General features: G+C 44.1%; 1 protein-coding gene across 1 annotated transcript in view; it reads left to right on the top strand.

Annotated features, from left to right (window-relative positions):
- Positions 1-15781, top strand: part of CRB1 (crumbs cell polarity complex component 1) — a 138590-nt gene that overhangs the window by 78668 nt on the left and 44141 nt on the right. The window lies entirely within an intron of this gene.

The following is a 15781-nucleotide window of genomic DNA, read 5'->3' as shown; positions in this document are numbered from 1 at the left end:
GTTTTTAAGATAACTCTCACACATCCCTAGCTAACCTTTCCGGACACGAAAGTTGTTGAGCTTTTTTTGTTGAGCAAAAAATGTTTTGGAACTATTTTAAAGGAAGTTCGGCAAAATCTAGACTTCCGACATGGATTGCCATACATCCGGATTTTCCTAGACATTTCAGCGATTTGCAGCCGGACACTGCTTCTGACTGTGTCCAGGAAATTCCAGGCATATGGCAACCCTATATGTTAACACCATTATTATAACTCTGTGGAAGTTATAATAATGCTTAAAAAAAAAACATGCTAAGAGGAAGGCATGCTTGGCAAATCCTCACCATGATCAACTCCCGCCCGGCAACCAATGTCCCCACTGTGGAAGGACCTGTGGATCCAGAATTGGCCTCCACAGTCACTTATGGACTTATTGTTAAAACCGTGTTTATGGAAACAATCTTACTCAGCTATGAGTGATCGCCAAAGAGAATTCTGCAGAAGAGGACTTCTTGCTGCCACCTAATGGCTATCATTTTATTATTCCTCAATTATGTCTGTTCTGAGAGGTTTCCTGGAGTTTTTTCTTTCCATTCCTTGTTGCAGCCAGTCGGCTACCTGTGCATCACAGCCGGTCACAAAATATCACTATGAGAGCATTTCCAATTCCCAGCGAAGGGGCTGAGGGACGTGGCATTAAAAAAAAGAAAAGCAGCAATTCTCACATACATGTGGCAAAAGTTTTAAGTAGAAGTGCAGAACTCCTTTGCTCTTCCATTCCTCCTTTTATGTCCTTTCACCTGATCAGTAGCACTAGCCAACCAGACCTCAGAAGTGACTTGGGGCTTGTGCCGTGTCATGAAGGCATCTGGGAACCCTCAGATTTTGAGGGTGTGCAGGAAAAGGAGAGGGAAGCAGCCTAGCCTACTGTGGCCTAACCTATGAATAGCTCAGTTGGTACAGCATGAGAGTTGTGGGTTTCAGCACCACACTGGGCAAAAGATTTCTGCACTGAAGAGGGTTGAACTAGAGGACCCCCACAGCCCCTTCCAACTCTGCAGTTCTATGGTACTCTCTCACTAGATTGAATTCAGTTAGATGCTAATAATTGTATGACTGCATTAACTCTCCACAGTAACTTTGGAAGGGAGAAGGATGGGGAGAGAAGAACATTTTGTTTGTTTTTACGTATTTTTGTGATTATGGAGTTGTGCCGCTCATCTCACTTTCATTCTGAGGGAGCCGGCATTTGTCTGCAGACAGCTTTCTGGGTCATGTGGACAGCATGACTAAACCACTTCTGGCACAACGGAACGCTGTGACAGAAACCAGAGCACACAGAAATGTTGTTTACCTTGCTAGGTTTGCAGGAATTGGAACAGAGCAACGGAAGCTCAGTCCGTCATGGGGATTCAAACAGCCAACCTTCCAGTTGGCAAGCCCAAGAGGCTCAGTGGCTTAGACCACAGCGCCACCTGCGTCCCTCTTGTTTAAAGATAAAGGGACCCCTGACCATGAGGTCCAGTCGTGGCCAACTCTGGGGTTGCGGCACTCATCTCACTTTATTGGCCGAGGGAGCCGGCGTACAGCTTCCAGGTCATGTGGCCAGCATGACTAAGCCGCTTCTGGTGAACCAGAGCAGCGCACGGAAACGTCGTTTACCTTCCCGCTGGAGTGGTACCTATTTATCTACTTGCACTGGTGTGCTTTTGAACTACTAGGTTGGCAGGAGCAGGAACCGAGCAATGGGAGCTCACCCGTCGCGGGGATTCGAACCGCCAACCTTCTGATAAGCAAATCCTAGGCTCTGTGGTTTAACCCACAGCGCCACCCTCTTGTTTAAATAATAACAAATTGACCCTGCTTCTGGTGAACCCCTTCGCTGCCTCACCAATTTCAGTTCTCACCATTCATCTGGTTCCAGTATTGATGGATGATATTTTCAGGAGGTCTCTCAGAAATGGGGCACGGTGACAGTCCCCCAGCCTTCTCTACCCCAACCCAATTTGAAAACAAACAAACACAAAGGCAAAGGCAAATGTTATGCACACAGCTACTAGACATAAGCGCTATTCTAGATTGGATATTGGTGCGTTACAGATATACGCCGCACAGGCTTTCTTTTCTTCTGTGCTCCTCTTAGGACTGTGTTCCTCTTCCAAATAGCCCCATCCTATTAAAACTATCACTTTCTACCTTGCTGGCTCCAAGACTCTGTTTTAACATGGTCTGACAACGAGGCTATGCAAACTCAGTCACTTTTACATATTATACAGACGCGTTTGCATTTTAGCGATACAGGGAATTCTCGCAAGCCACTGAACTGTTTCCCGCAGCTGCTATCTCCCTGGGCAAGAGTTAAAGGCAGGAGCAGTTTCACACTAGACAGCACAATGGCTGTACATGCCCATCTCAATTAGGATGAACAAGAAGCAGCCAACAAGCGACAAGATGCACAATCCCCTTTCATAGCAGATTGGACGTTGCCCAAGCCCTCTATGTAATGGAATTCATCTAAGAAGCAAACATGCTTTTAAGCCCCTTAAGTGTTGTCAAGAAGGGAAAGCAAATTTGCTTGCCAAGTCCACTGCAATATTTTTATTTTATTTTATTTAATCCAGTGCTCTCAACCATTTGGAAAGCAACACATTTTGACCTTGGCCAGTCTTTTCAAAACAGATGAAAGGTAATAGCACTTACCATCATACCTTTGTACAGCTTGTAATATAGACTATATCCTCAGGAATGCAGAATCAGATAGATGTCCGAACATGCAGATGGCAAGAGAGTGATTCTGCCGCACAGGGCACAGGTGGTGGGGCTCCTAAGCCATAGTGAGGCTTGAACCACCACAAAGGCTTGCAGAACAAGGTTTATTCCCCAGGGATCCTTGAGGACAGGAGACTAGAACTGCCCCTCGCCCCAATGGCAGGGTCCAAATCAGTGATCCCACTCCCCACGACAGGCCCTTCCCCTGTGGACAGTCGAGTCTCCACTTTCAATTGTGCATTCTTTCCTCCTTACCTGTGTTCTCCTTTCTGCGCTTTCTGTGTCCCTCTCCTTTCCTTCTGTTCTCCCACCCTTCCTGCTAGCTTAGTCAGCCTTTGGGGTAAACTGCCCAATGGAGATCTGGCCCCCAGGCCCGCTGTATGCATTCCCACCCAAGGTCTTGCACCGGATCTGACTGATGAGAGCGCCCATAGTTCTCATGGCACCTGCCTGGCCATGCAAGTCTGGGATCCCAGATGTTCTCCATCTTTCTAAGGATGGAGTCTCCATCTCCTTTGTCTACCCACTCCCAGAGGGTCCTTCTTTTGCAGTGGCCAGTTGCCCATCCACATCAGAAATGTGGCTCTGGTTGAAGGAACTCAGGGTGCCAGTTAATGTTCTAGAGATATTACTAGCAGGGCTTATATTTTTTCAGCTGGAACTTAAAGGTAAAGGGACCCCTGACCATTAGGTCCAGTCATGGCCGGCTCTGGGGTTGCGGCGCTCATCTTGCTCTATAGGCTGAGGGAGCCGGCATACAGCTTCCAGGTCATGTGGCCAGTTAATGTTCTAGAGATATTACTAGCAGGGCTTATATTTTTTCAGCTGGAACTTAAAGGTAAAGGGACCCCTGACCATTAGGTCGAGTCATGGCCGACTCTGGGGTTGCGGCGCTCATCTTGCTCTATAGACTGAGGGAGCCGGCATACAGCTTCCAGGTCATGTGGCCAGCATGACTAAGCCGCTTCTAGCGAACCAGAGCAGTGCACGGAAACGCCGTTTACCTTCCCACTGGAGCGGTACCTATTTATCTACTTGCACTTTGACGTGCTTTCGAACTGCTAGGTTGGCAGGAGCAGGGACCAAGCAACTGGAGCTCACCCCGTCACGGGGATTCTAACCACCCACCTTCTGATCAACAAGTCCTAGGCTCTGTGGTTTAACCCACAGCACCACCCGGATCCCTGTAACTTGCTGGAACTGCTGGAACTCAATTCCGGCACCTCTAAGGTGGGCGCCATCTTAAGAGAACAAGAGAGGTGTATGTGGTGAGTTATGGCGCCTCTTCTTCTAGAAAAATAGCACTGGTTCATTGATTGGTGCAGGAATAGTGGGAAGGAGGGGATGAATATTCTGAACGTCCCCACAGGCGTTTCATCAGATGATAGGCGGGGGCTGTGAGCAGTATTCAAGCCACCTGCTCTTTTGATGATTTCTGAAAGGGGTTAAGCAGATGAACCTGCCTACAGCGCACCAGCACCTGTGGTTGTTGCAGCAGCACTGTGCAATTGGGGTAGAAGGGATTGTCTCTGCTCTAGCAACCAGTGCCAAACAACTTGGGATCCAGACAGCCCATGTGCTACAATGTTCTTCTCAATGTTCTGCTGCCAAGAATGATAGTTAGCAGGAACACTGAATCGGGCTCAGTTGGGGAATATCTTTCTTTAGGAGGTACAGTTGGTGTCAACAATATTTTATTTCCGGTGTCAATTTAAAATGTACCTGTTCTCTCAAGCATTTATATGCAATGAACCTATGAGATTTATTTTTATTTTTGCAGTACAGTGGTACCTCGGGTTAAGTACTTCATTCGTTCTGGAGGTCCGTTTTTAACCTGAAACTGTTCTTAACCTGAAGCACCACTTTAGCTAATGGAGCCTCCTGCTGCCGCTGCGCCGCTGGCACACGATTTCTATTCTCATCCTTAAGCAAAGTTCTTAACCCAAGGTACTATTTCTGGGTTAGCGGAGTCTGTAACCTGAAGCGTATGCAACCCGAGCTACCACTGTATCGTCTGGACTTTTTAATGATTTTTTTAAAATGGCGTTTTAACTGTATTGTTATGTGCTCTAATTCCATTCCATTGTTTCTATTTCCTATATATGACATAACCCACCCTGAGCTTAGTAACAAAGAAGGTTGGAATAGAAACTTTCTAAATAGGGCAGGTTCAACCCAGGGGCGTAGGAAGGGGGGTGGGGGGCGGTTCACCCCAGGTGCCCTCACTGAGACGGGTGACATTCGGTGCGCCGCCTGCCCGCAACTCCCAAACCTACCCCAAGCCGTTGGGATAAGGGAGGGAGTTGCACTGCTTTGCCGGCGGCATTCCCCCCTTCCCCCTTCATTTTGACAGCTTGGGGAGGCTTGGGAGACATGGGCAGGCAGCTTGCCAAATGTCTGCCGTGGATGGTTCGCTCTGCCCCCAGCTGCAGGGCGCACACCCTACTCCTGGCCCCTGGGCAGCTATCCTGTGCCTGGTAGGGCACCCTCCATGCCACGCCCCCCTTGGGAGCGCGCCCGCCCTGGGCAGCGTGGGCATATGCTCCACCACTTGTTGAGAGCCAGTGTGGTGTAGTGGTTAAGAGTGGTAGAGTTGTAATCTGGGGAACCGGGTTCGATTCCCCGCTCCTCCACATGCAGCTGCTGGGTGACCTTGGGCCAGTCACACTTCTCTGAAGTCTCTCAGCCCCACTCACCTCACAGAGTGTTTGTTGTGGGGGAGGAAGGGAAAGGAGAATGTTAGCCACTTTGAGACTCCTTCGGGTAGTGATAAAGCGGGATATCAAATCCAAACTCTTCTTCTTCTTCCACCGGGGAGACCAGCACCACGTCAGTTGTGTAATGCAGTATTACTATGAGGAGGACAAGAAAGTGTGTGAGAGGGAAAGACAGAGAACAAGAAGGGGAAAACAGAGAGGGAGAAAGATTATCATACATGGGGACCGGGGAGTAAAATGAGACTATTGCACTAGCAGCAGAAGAAAACAGTGCGAGTTGAGCTGTGGAATTCTGAATTGTCGGTATTCTTTGTGGTGATGATGAGGCAAGTTGATTTGTTGCCTACAAGCAGGGAACAGCTACAGCAAGCACAATAAAATAATGTAGCTGCCTCTGGCAGGCAGGGCAAAGAGGGGCCTTAGCCGCACTAATACAATCATGAGGTTTGCTGGGCCAGATTAGATTATTCAATTTAGAATCTAGCAGCCCTCGGAATGAACAGAAGAAAGGAAAAGGCTTGGATGATCCTTCCATTCGCCAGCTGAAGTAAAAGGGGAAGGGGTGATCATTCGGGTGGACTGAACATTCCTTTCCAACCCTTTCAGCAGACAATGGATTTATGCCCTGAAGCATGAGGGTTAATTACCATTACTTTAGCCTGGCTGCCTCCACTTCCTTGCTCACCCGCTTCCTCTCAGCCTCTCTCATGAAGGTGCATTTCCTCCTTTCAGCAAAGAGCAATTATCACTTGACAATTAGCAGCACAGATGTGGCAAAATTTGAATTTTCATGATTATTCAATAAGATATGGAGTGGTGCCTCAGGATGAAGAAGCCTTTTGAAAATACTGAGCGGTAAAGAATTACTGCAGCTCATTCATTTATTTCTTTTAAGCATGAGGCAGTCAGTGTTAAAACGGGGGGGGGGGGGGGGGTTGAGAATCAAAACGCTCAAGCCATACTCACCAATCCCTGTCTCCAAACTGTAGTTGCCGCCTTTGAAACAGAACAGTTTGTTTAGTTGTACAATTTATATACAGTGGAGCTGCAGCCAATCAGAAGCTGTGCCTTGGTTTCCGAACATTTTGGAAGTCGAACAGACTTCCAGAATGGATTCCGTTCGACTTCAGAGCTACCACTGTATAACCTTTAGAAGACATCTTTAGAAGAGCCCTGTATAGGGATGTTGTTTAAAGTTTAATGCTTTCTTATGTTTTTAAATATGTTAGAAGCTGCCCAGAATGGCTAGGGCAACCCACTCTAGGGCAACCCATAATAAAATTATTATTATTATTATTATTATTATTATTATTATTATTATTTATTGAATAGGAGGTCCCTGTTTTCATCAGGGAAATATTGGAGGATATGCAGTTAAATAGGTCAACCTTTGTTGTAGCTGAATTGTATTGGATGTTGTGGGCAGTTTAGTGGGCAGGGGAAAGTACCACACAAATACCACCATCAAAAACACATTAACCTAGAAGTTATTGAGTTCTGTCAGAATGTAATTCCAGTTTAGTGTGTCTGGGATTGCAGCCTAAGTATATATTTGTTGTTGTTTAGTCGTGTCCGACTCTTCGTGACCCCATGGACCAGACGACGCCAGGCACTCTTGTCTTCCACTGCCTCCCACAGTTTGGTCAAACTCATGCTGGTAGCTTCAACAACACTGTCCAACCATCTCGTCCTCTGTTGTCCCCTTCTCCTTGTGCCCTCCATCTTTTCCAAAATCAGGGTCTTTTCCAGGGAGTCTTCTCTTCTCATGAGGTGGCCAAAGTATTGGAGCCTCAGCTTCAGGATCTGTCCTTCCAGTGAGCACTCAGGGCTGATTTCCTTAAGAAAGTATATATAGTGTGCAACAATTGCGTCAGCACGTAATGAGCCTTAGGTTAAGCCCTGCTGATCTGGCTTGTTGAGAAGAAACACTACCAAGCTAAACTGACAAGCGCACCACATTTGCAGATTCACCTGCTCAGGTCTTCCTCTTCAGACCCCATACTTATTTCGTGGAATATGCAATGCAGCTATAAGGACCACGTCTGCCGTGGGGGAAAATGGTTGCAGCTACAATACAAGCTTGGGCTCTTTTAATCACAATGGTCGCAGGTAAATTTGGTTGTTGCATTGGTTGTTTTCAGCCTCTAAGCTAATGTCTTTCCTCAGACCTAGATGTCAAGCTTACAATTTGAATATCACGTTGCTTCTGATAAAATATAATTAGAACATATTTTGAGCAGGGTTGGAAGAAAATGTTGTTTATGTATATATTTTTCTAAACCAACAGACTTGTGTTGCTTATCTATGGTAGCGGTCACAGGTTATTATTTTCTTTCTGTCTCAGACCTAGCTGTTACATCTCTCGCCACCTAAATATCATAAAAAAAATCCTTCCAGTAGCACCTTAGAGACCAACTAAGTTTGTTATTGGTATGAGCTTTTGTGTGGTATCTGAAGAAGTGTGCATGCACACGAAAGCTCATACCAATAACAAACTTAGTTGGTCTCTAAGGTGCTACTGGAAGGAATTTTTTTATTTTGTTTCAACTACGGCAGACCAACACGGCTACCTACCTGCACCTAAATATCAGATTTCTAATTATATCAGTGTAATATGATTAGAATATATTTGGAAACTGTGGGAAGAAGTAAATGTTTTGGTTTTTTCCTCTAAACCAAGTTTGCTGTCAGTAACGATATCAAGCAGTTGCTTTGTGTTTGGCAAAGTCGTAAAAAGTAGTGTTCACAGAATAGCGTTCAGCCTGATTAACTGCTTTTGTAAGCCCATGAATCTATTCAGAGCCACATTTAAGGCAGCTTACAGTGCAATCTTATGCTTACCTACTTGGAAGCAAGTCTCACTGTGTTCAATGAGGTTTACCCCCAGGTAAACTGAAGAAGTGTGCATGCACACGAAAGCTCATACCAATAACAAACTTAGTTGGTCTCTAAGGTGCTACTGGAAGGAATTTTTTAATTTTGTTTCAACTACGGCAGACCAACACGGCTACCTACCTGCACCTAAATATCAGATTTCTAATTATATCAGTGTAATATGATTAGAATATATTTGGAAACTGTGGGAAGAAGTAAATGTTTTGGTTTTTTCCTCTAAACCAAGTTTGCTGTCAGTAACGATATCAAGCAGTTGCTTTGTGTTTGGCAAAGTCGTAAAAAGTAGTGTTCACAGAATAGCGTTCAGCCTGATTAACTGCTTTTGTAAGCCCATGAATCTATTCAGAGCCACATTTAAGGCAGCTTACAGTGCAATCTTATGCTTACCTACTTGGAAGCAAGTCTCACTGTGTTCAATGAGGTTTACCCCCAGGTAAACTGAAGAAGTGTGCATGCACACGAAAGCTCATACCAATAACAAACTTAGTTGGTCTCTAAGGTGCTACTGGAAGGAATTTTTTAATTTTGTTTCAACTACGGCAGACCAACACGGCTACCTACCTGCACCTAAATATCAGATTTCTAATTATATCAGTGTAATATGATTAGAAGGGACGCAGGTGGCGCTGTGGGTTAAAGCCTCAGCGCCTAGGGCTTGCCGATCGAAAGGTCGGCGGTTCGAATCCCTGCGGCGGGGTGCGCTCCCGCTGCTCGGTCCCAGCGCCTGCCAACCTAGCAGTTCGAAAGCACCTCCGGGTGCAAGTAGATAAATAGGGACCGCTTACCAGCGGGAAGGTAAACGGCGTTTCCGTGTGCGGCTCTGGCTCGCCAGAGCAGCAATGTCACGCTGGCCACGTGACCTGGAAGTGTCTCCGGACAGCGCTGGCCCCTGGCCTCTTAAGTGAGATGGGCGCACAACCCCAGAGTCTGTCAAGACTGGCCCGTACGGGCAGGGGTACCTTTACCTTTACCTTTTAATATGATTAGAATATATTTGGAAACTGTGGGAAGAAGTAAATGTTTTGGTTTTTTCCTCTAAACCAAGTTTGCTGTCAGTAACGATATCAAGCAGTTGCTTTGTGTTTGGCAAAGTCGTAAAAAGTAGTGTTCACAGAATAGCGTTCAGCCTGATTAACTGCTTTTGTAAGCCCATGAATCTATTCAGAGCCACATTTAAGGCAGCTTACAGTGCAACCTTATGCTTACCTACTTGGAAGCAAGTCTCACTGTGTTCAATGAGGTTTACCCCCAGGTAAGTGGGCACAGAATTGCATACTCAGTTATTTTTCATGAACGCCAGTTAGCTGCAGCTGGGCAATACGAAAACATAGAATTAAGTATATGAAGGAAGTATCAAAGGGAAAGGGTCTGCAAATAGAAGAGGAATGGGAGATACCCATAGCTGTCAACGTTTCCCTTTTTTAAGGGAAATTCCCTTATTCCAAATAGGATTCCTCACAAGAAAAGGGGAAAGTTGACAGCTATGGATATACCTGGCCTCATTTTCAAGTACAATCCATGACAATGGACAGGAAGAGAGCTACTGAATTCTGTAGACAGGGAGTAGAACATCTGACATATACTTACTTAATCAGAAACTTGTGCTCACTGTAAACATCAATAAAAGCTGGGGTGGTTTGATCCCCCACTCCCCACAATAACAAAATGCAGAACATTTGGTTTAGCAGATGCCTGTTCTGGCTGAAAACAATTAATGCCTGAGAAACCCTTCCCTTTCCACACCTAACTTTTGACGCATCTCACACTTCGCTGGCATGCAAATAATTTTCAGTCCACTGAAATATGGGCCTCTCTGAGTGGCTGGCTCTGAAGTTCTATAAATGTTCCCTAATCCAGTTGACGTGGGTGACAATGGCCTTGCTTCCCAGAAGGCCAACAATAAGCAATATTAGCTGCTAATGACAGAAAGGGTTGGGTGGCGCTGCCTTGAGAACATAAGACAGACTCCCTTCATTAGCTCTACAAGCTACTTTCAGAAGAAAAATCAAAAGTTTAAAAATGCACATACCCTGCAAAATGTTTCAAATGTATTAAGGACACTCCCCACTTTCTGATTCCTGACCTTGATTAAGCAGTGCAACTGTTTTGCTGCTATATTTAGTCTGAAGGGATAGCTGAAGGGTGCCATTTAATTTAATTTAATTTTTTGCTTGAATTTGGACACTTAAGAGAAATCTATTTCAATTGAGGTTTAGACTCCTCAGCCTGGTTTTAGAAGTTAAATATCTGAGTGGACAGTGGTGTAAATAGATAAGTATAGCAGACCCTCCAGGTGCCCCCAGATGCGTAGAAAGGTCAAGTGGTACCCAGTGCGGAAAATTTCTTGTCACCCCCCCACACATTGTTTTGTGTGTTTTTTTGACTGCAAAAATGGTTTCACAGTATTTCATATTTTCTTACAAAGGAATGTGGATTCTGGGCCTCTGATAACAAGTAGGCGACTATAGACAGATCCCGTATTTTTCGCTCGATAACACGCACCTGACCATAACACGCACATAGTTTTTAGAGGAGGAAAACAAGAAAAAAAAATTCTGAATGAAACAGTGGATGTATCATTTTTGTGCTTCATGCTGCGGCCACAGACATGTGATTTGACGGTGAGTTTGGGGTAGCCCAATGCAAAGATCCTGAGGATCCATGTGGATCCATGCTTTGTAACCACGTTTTTGCACCATTGCAGCCCTGTTTTTGCATCAGATCATTGCTATGTGATCTGATGGTGAATTTGGGGTGACCAAATGCAAAGATCCTGAGGATCCATGTGGATCCGTGCTTTGTAACCACGTTTTAAGTGGGGAGGGAAGGAAAAACATAGAAGGGACAAGGAGCACCGAGAGGGGTGTGCGGAGAAGCAGCTGGCTAAGAATGCAGGAGGGTTTTTACCGGAGGGAGGAAAGGAAGGCAAAAGTTCCCCCACCCACCCAAGCCAGCCAGCGCTCTCTCTCTCTCTCCCCCCCCCCACCTGCATGTTGCCTGCGAGTCCCTAGGAGAGGAATTAGAAGGAAGGACGCTCTGCTTTCCCCTCTGCTTGCCTGGAGGGGAGGGGTTTTCTCTGCTCTTTGTTCCGTTTGAGCAAACACAGTAAGGAAACAGAAGCGGGTGGGCAGTAAGACCCTGAGGCAGAATGCAGGAAAGCAGCCGCTTCCTCTTTTCAAGGCTTCCCTTCTCCGGACGATTTGATATTTGCCTGATTTTTGCCTTCACTCGCGCCTGTCAGCTCCAGGGACCACACATTCACTCAATAACAAGCACAGACATTTCCCCTTACTTTTTAGGAGAAAAAAATCTGCGTGTTATAGAGGGGAAAATACGGTACTTAAATCTACAGGATGGATTGTCTTTTGGTTTGTGTTCTTTTATTTATATTTATTGTTTATTTATTTAATAAAATTTATTTTTAAAAACCTGCAAAGTGGTTTACCAAAACAAAAAAACACCACAGCAGTAAAATCAAGAAAAAATAGCAATCCTACTTTAAAACATACAAAAGCTAAAATATTAAGATTAAAATTACTTCAACTTCCTCAGCATCTAGGTATGCTTGCCGAAAGAAGAATGCTTTTAGCAGGTGCCCGAAAAGAGTCTAGCAAAGGCACGTGCTTTGTTGCAATAGGCGGGGAGCTCCAAAGTGCAGGTGCTGTCACAGTAAACAATGCAGTACAGATATTATGTGGAACCTGTAGTAGTGCTTGAAACTGAAGGGGAGGTTTTATTTATTATGATTTCACCATGCTCTGTATTATCTAATCTACTTAGCCTGGTCTCATTTTCTTCACATAGGCTGACTTTCCAGGACCCGGGAAGCTCAGTGGAGGGTAGGGCAGTAGGGCGGTTCATAAAAAACTTTTCTTAAAAAAAATAAAGCCTGCTCCATAGGTCTTATCTCCCTAAACTAGGGATTATATAGCTATATCTGAAATTTCATGCATATCAGTTAATATATTGACCCTGCTCCACTGAATTGAAATTTCAGCCTTCACGACATAGGAAGACGGCCAAATAAACAGCTATTTTCATGGGGGGACTCTAATTTAAGAAAATGGGGGGAGATGACCCCGTGAATAAGACGCCCCCAAATTTTTGACATCATTTTTTAGGGGGGGGGACTAGTCTTATACACAGAAAAATACGGTATATCATTGTCTATTATTGTAGTTGTTGTAGAGCACGCCAGGCACTCCTGTCTTCCACTGCCTCCCACAATTTGGTCAAACTCATGCTGGTAGCTTCGAGAACACTATCCAACCATCTCGTCCTCTGTCGTCCCCTTCTCCTTGTGCCTTCCATCTTTCTCAACATCAGGGTCTTCTCTTCTCATGAGGTGGCCAAAGTATTGGAACCTCAGCTTCACGATCTGTCCTTCCAGTGAGCACTCAGGGCTGATTTCCTTAAGAATGGATAGGTTTGATCTTCTTGCAGTCCATGGGACTCTCAAGAGTCTCCTCCAGCACCAGAATTCAAAAGCATCAATTCTTTGGCGATCAGCCTTCTTTATGGTCCAGCTCTGACTTCCATACATCACTACTGGGAAAACTATTATGACCATCTTTAAAGAGAATTTGTGTGCTGTGTTCCATAACTTCTCCCAGATGTCTGCTGGAATGTTTTCCTCTATACCTTGAACCCATTTTTATCATGTAGCGGTATTGATATCTATTTAAAGGGACATCAGGAGACATACAGGGAGCACTGTTCAGGGATCAAGTTGGAACCCCTGTTTTGGCAATCTGTAATGAGGTTTCAAGAGTGCTCAGGCAGTGATATGTAGTATAAGAGCAGGAATGTTTCAAGAAACATTGTAGAGGAGCTAGGACCAAGCTAGGGATGAGGCACTGCCACTTATGTCACAGGAGGGATGATGGTGATATCTCTTGGGGCACTATTTGCAAATCCTCTGCATGCCAAATAATTAAGTAATAATTAAGTTATTAATAACCTCAAGAAGGTAGTAGCAAAGAAAGGAATTCCCCGCCTAAACAAAACAACTATAGCAGGCATGGCCAAACTTGGCCCTCCAGCTGTTTTGGGACTACAACTCCCATCATCCCTAGCTGACAGGACCAGTGGTCAGGGATGATGGGAACTGTAGTCCCAAAACAGCTGGAGGGCTAAGTTTGGCCATACCTGAACTATGGAAACGCCTAGAGAAAACAACTATTGTTTTCTCACTTCTATGCCCACAATATTCAATAAATACTGGAAGCTCACAGGGTCTTGTGTCTTATGCATGTGTGGTATCTAACCAATTCATTTTCCAAGAAGATCCATTGAAATCAGTTAAGTAAGTCATTATTTTACCCACTTTGTCCCGATTTCCCACAGGTGCAAGTAATTCGTGTGAGCTGCAAGGCATGGACTGATGCCATCCCTTGTCATGACATCTTGGCTGCCTTTTTCACTTTTCTTTTAATTGACACACTTGTCTTTACCTCAGGCGCCGCTTGAGAAACTAGATCCTTATTTGAGGTGTCCTTCATTTTGCTTCCAAACCGATAAGACGCTCGACCACCTGAGTTTGGTCTTATAGGGCCTGACACATAACTCCATACAGGGATGGCACCATAGAGTGCATATGCTGCAGGATAGAGGGGCCTACCTTCTGTAAGCCACCTTGAAACCTGGCAGACCTGAAAGGTTGATAATCAGGGGAGATGATTTGGAAAGAAGCCAACTCAGAATCAAGAGAAAAGTTCTGAATTCTTCCTCAATTGGGTTTTGTTTTTTTAAAAAGTTAATAATGTGTTCTGTATTGAAATAGGACAATACTGTTGATATTGAATCTACTATTTGGTGCTCGTACTTTGTTTTTGTTTCTAAAGCATTTTCCTACATTCAGGCTGTTTAGAAATAGCAAACAAATCTCACCTCATTGTTACTTTAGATTCACTTTGCATTAACAACTGCATTTTGCTGCATAGCACATTATGTTGCTTCTACTAATTATAAAGCGTGCCGCTTAATTTAAAGGTGGAAATGTATTGAATTTACAAACAAATGCTTTCCTGGAACTATTTTCCATCTCTCTCTCTCTCTATATATATATATATAAAACACATTATGTTAATATTTTTAACATAGCCGGCACCATTCATTGCTGCCTTGCAGCTCAAGCAAGTCATTTGCACCTGTGGGAAATGAATACAAATTGGGGAAAATAATGTTTCCTTCCTGACTTAGAAATACTTTGCAGCTGTTTTGCGCTGCTGTCCTCCAGGGCCAGTGACTAGACAAGAGGCAGGAAAGTGGGAAATAAGCCCCAGAACGCACCTGCCTTGAAAGCTATAGCCAGAGACTTTCGCCAGTTCACACCAACTATGAGAGAGTTTTCCAAAGTGGGAGCTTGACTTACTACATAAGCATTAAAAAATTTTTTTAATGATATTTTATTAATTTTTTAACAAAAAAAAGAGTTACAAGACAATAAACAAAAAACACAAAAGTACAAAAATACAAAAATTTAGGTTTAACATAAAAAGAAAAAGAAAAAAGAAAAATCCCTCTTTTTAATTTCTCACCGTTCATTAACTTGTTTTCCTGACTTCCTCACACCTCCCTTTTTTGTATTCCATTTAAAAATTGGTTCAGCAAATTCATACCCTCTTGATTTATCCTTAATTATTTTCCTCACATATTATAGCTTCAAATTTTCGTCTAATTATCAATCCATTCTTACATATTCTTATTTTACCTTATTACTAGAACCACTTCATTTCAACGTCATCAACATTCAAAAATTTTACAATGTTTCTGTAAATAAATTTTAAATTTCTTCCAATCTTCTTCCACCAACTCTTCTCCTTGGTCTCGGATTCTGCCAGTCATTTGACTTACTACATAAGCATTAAGGTCCAACTGCTGAAACTGATTTGCCAGTATTCCATGTGGTTGGCTTCACATTTTAATCAGACCCTCAGCTAATAAAGTTGCAGTGTGAGTATGCCAGCCACAGATCCCTAGGGTATTTAACATGCACATAAGCACTGATATAAAATGTGACAGTGAGCACGTGGGCAGTGTTTTCTCTATATGTACACCATCTTGTTTAAATTGGATCTAAGAAGTCCAAATGGGAGTAGACAGATAGATACAGCAAGGACAGTTTAGATATCTCCTTCCCCTCCCCACCCTCCCAGCCATCAACAAACTCAGCCATACTTGGGGGACAAAAACGTATATTTTGTGCCACATGGTTCATTAGGTTTCTGTTTTTGAGAGATAAAAGGATGCTTCCAGACAGGTGTGTATTGTGGGATGAGTGCTCCTCGTGCATTCAGGGATTTTTTCAGCACTCACCAGATGCCAAAGTGCCAGCCTGTATTTTACTCCAGTAAGTTAAAAAAATAAACTTGGCAATGACTCATTTGAGAGATCTCAGTGACCAATTTAAAGTCTTAA

This window comes from Podarcis cretensis (genome assembly GCF_951804945.1).
Source record: "Podarcis cretensis genome assembly, chromosome: 6".
Classification (NCBI taxonomy): Eukaryota; Metazoa; Chordata; class Lepidosauria; order Squamata; family Lacertidae; genus Podarcis; species Podarcis cretensis.
The sequence above is the reverse complement of the archived record's forward strand: the minus strand, read 5'-3'. Positions and strand labels throughout refer to the sequence as shown.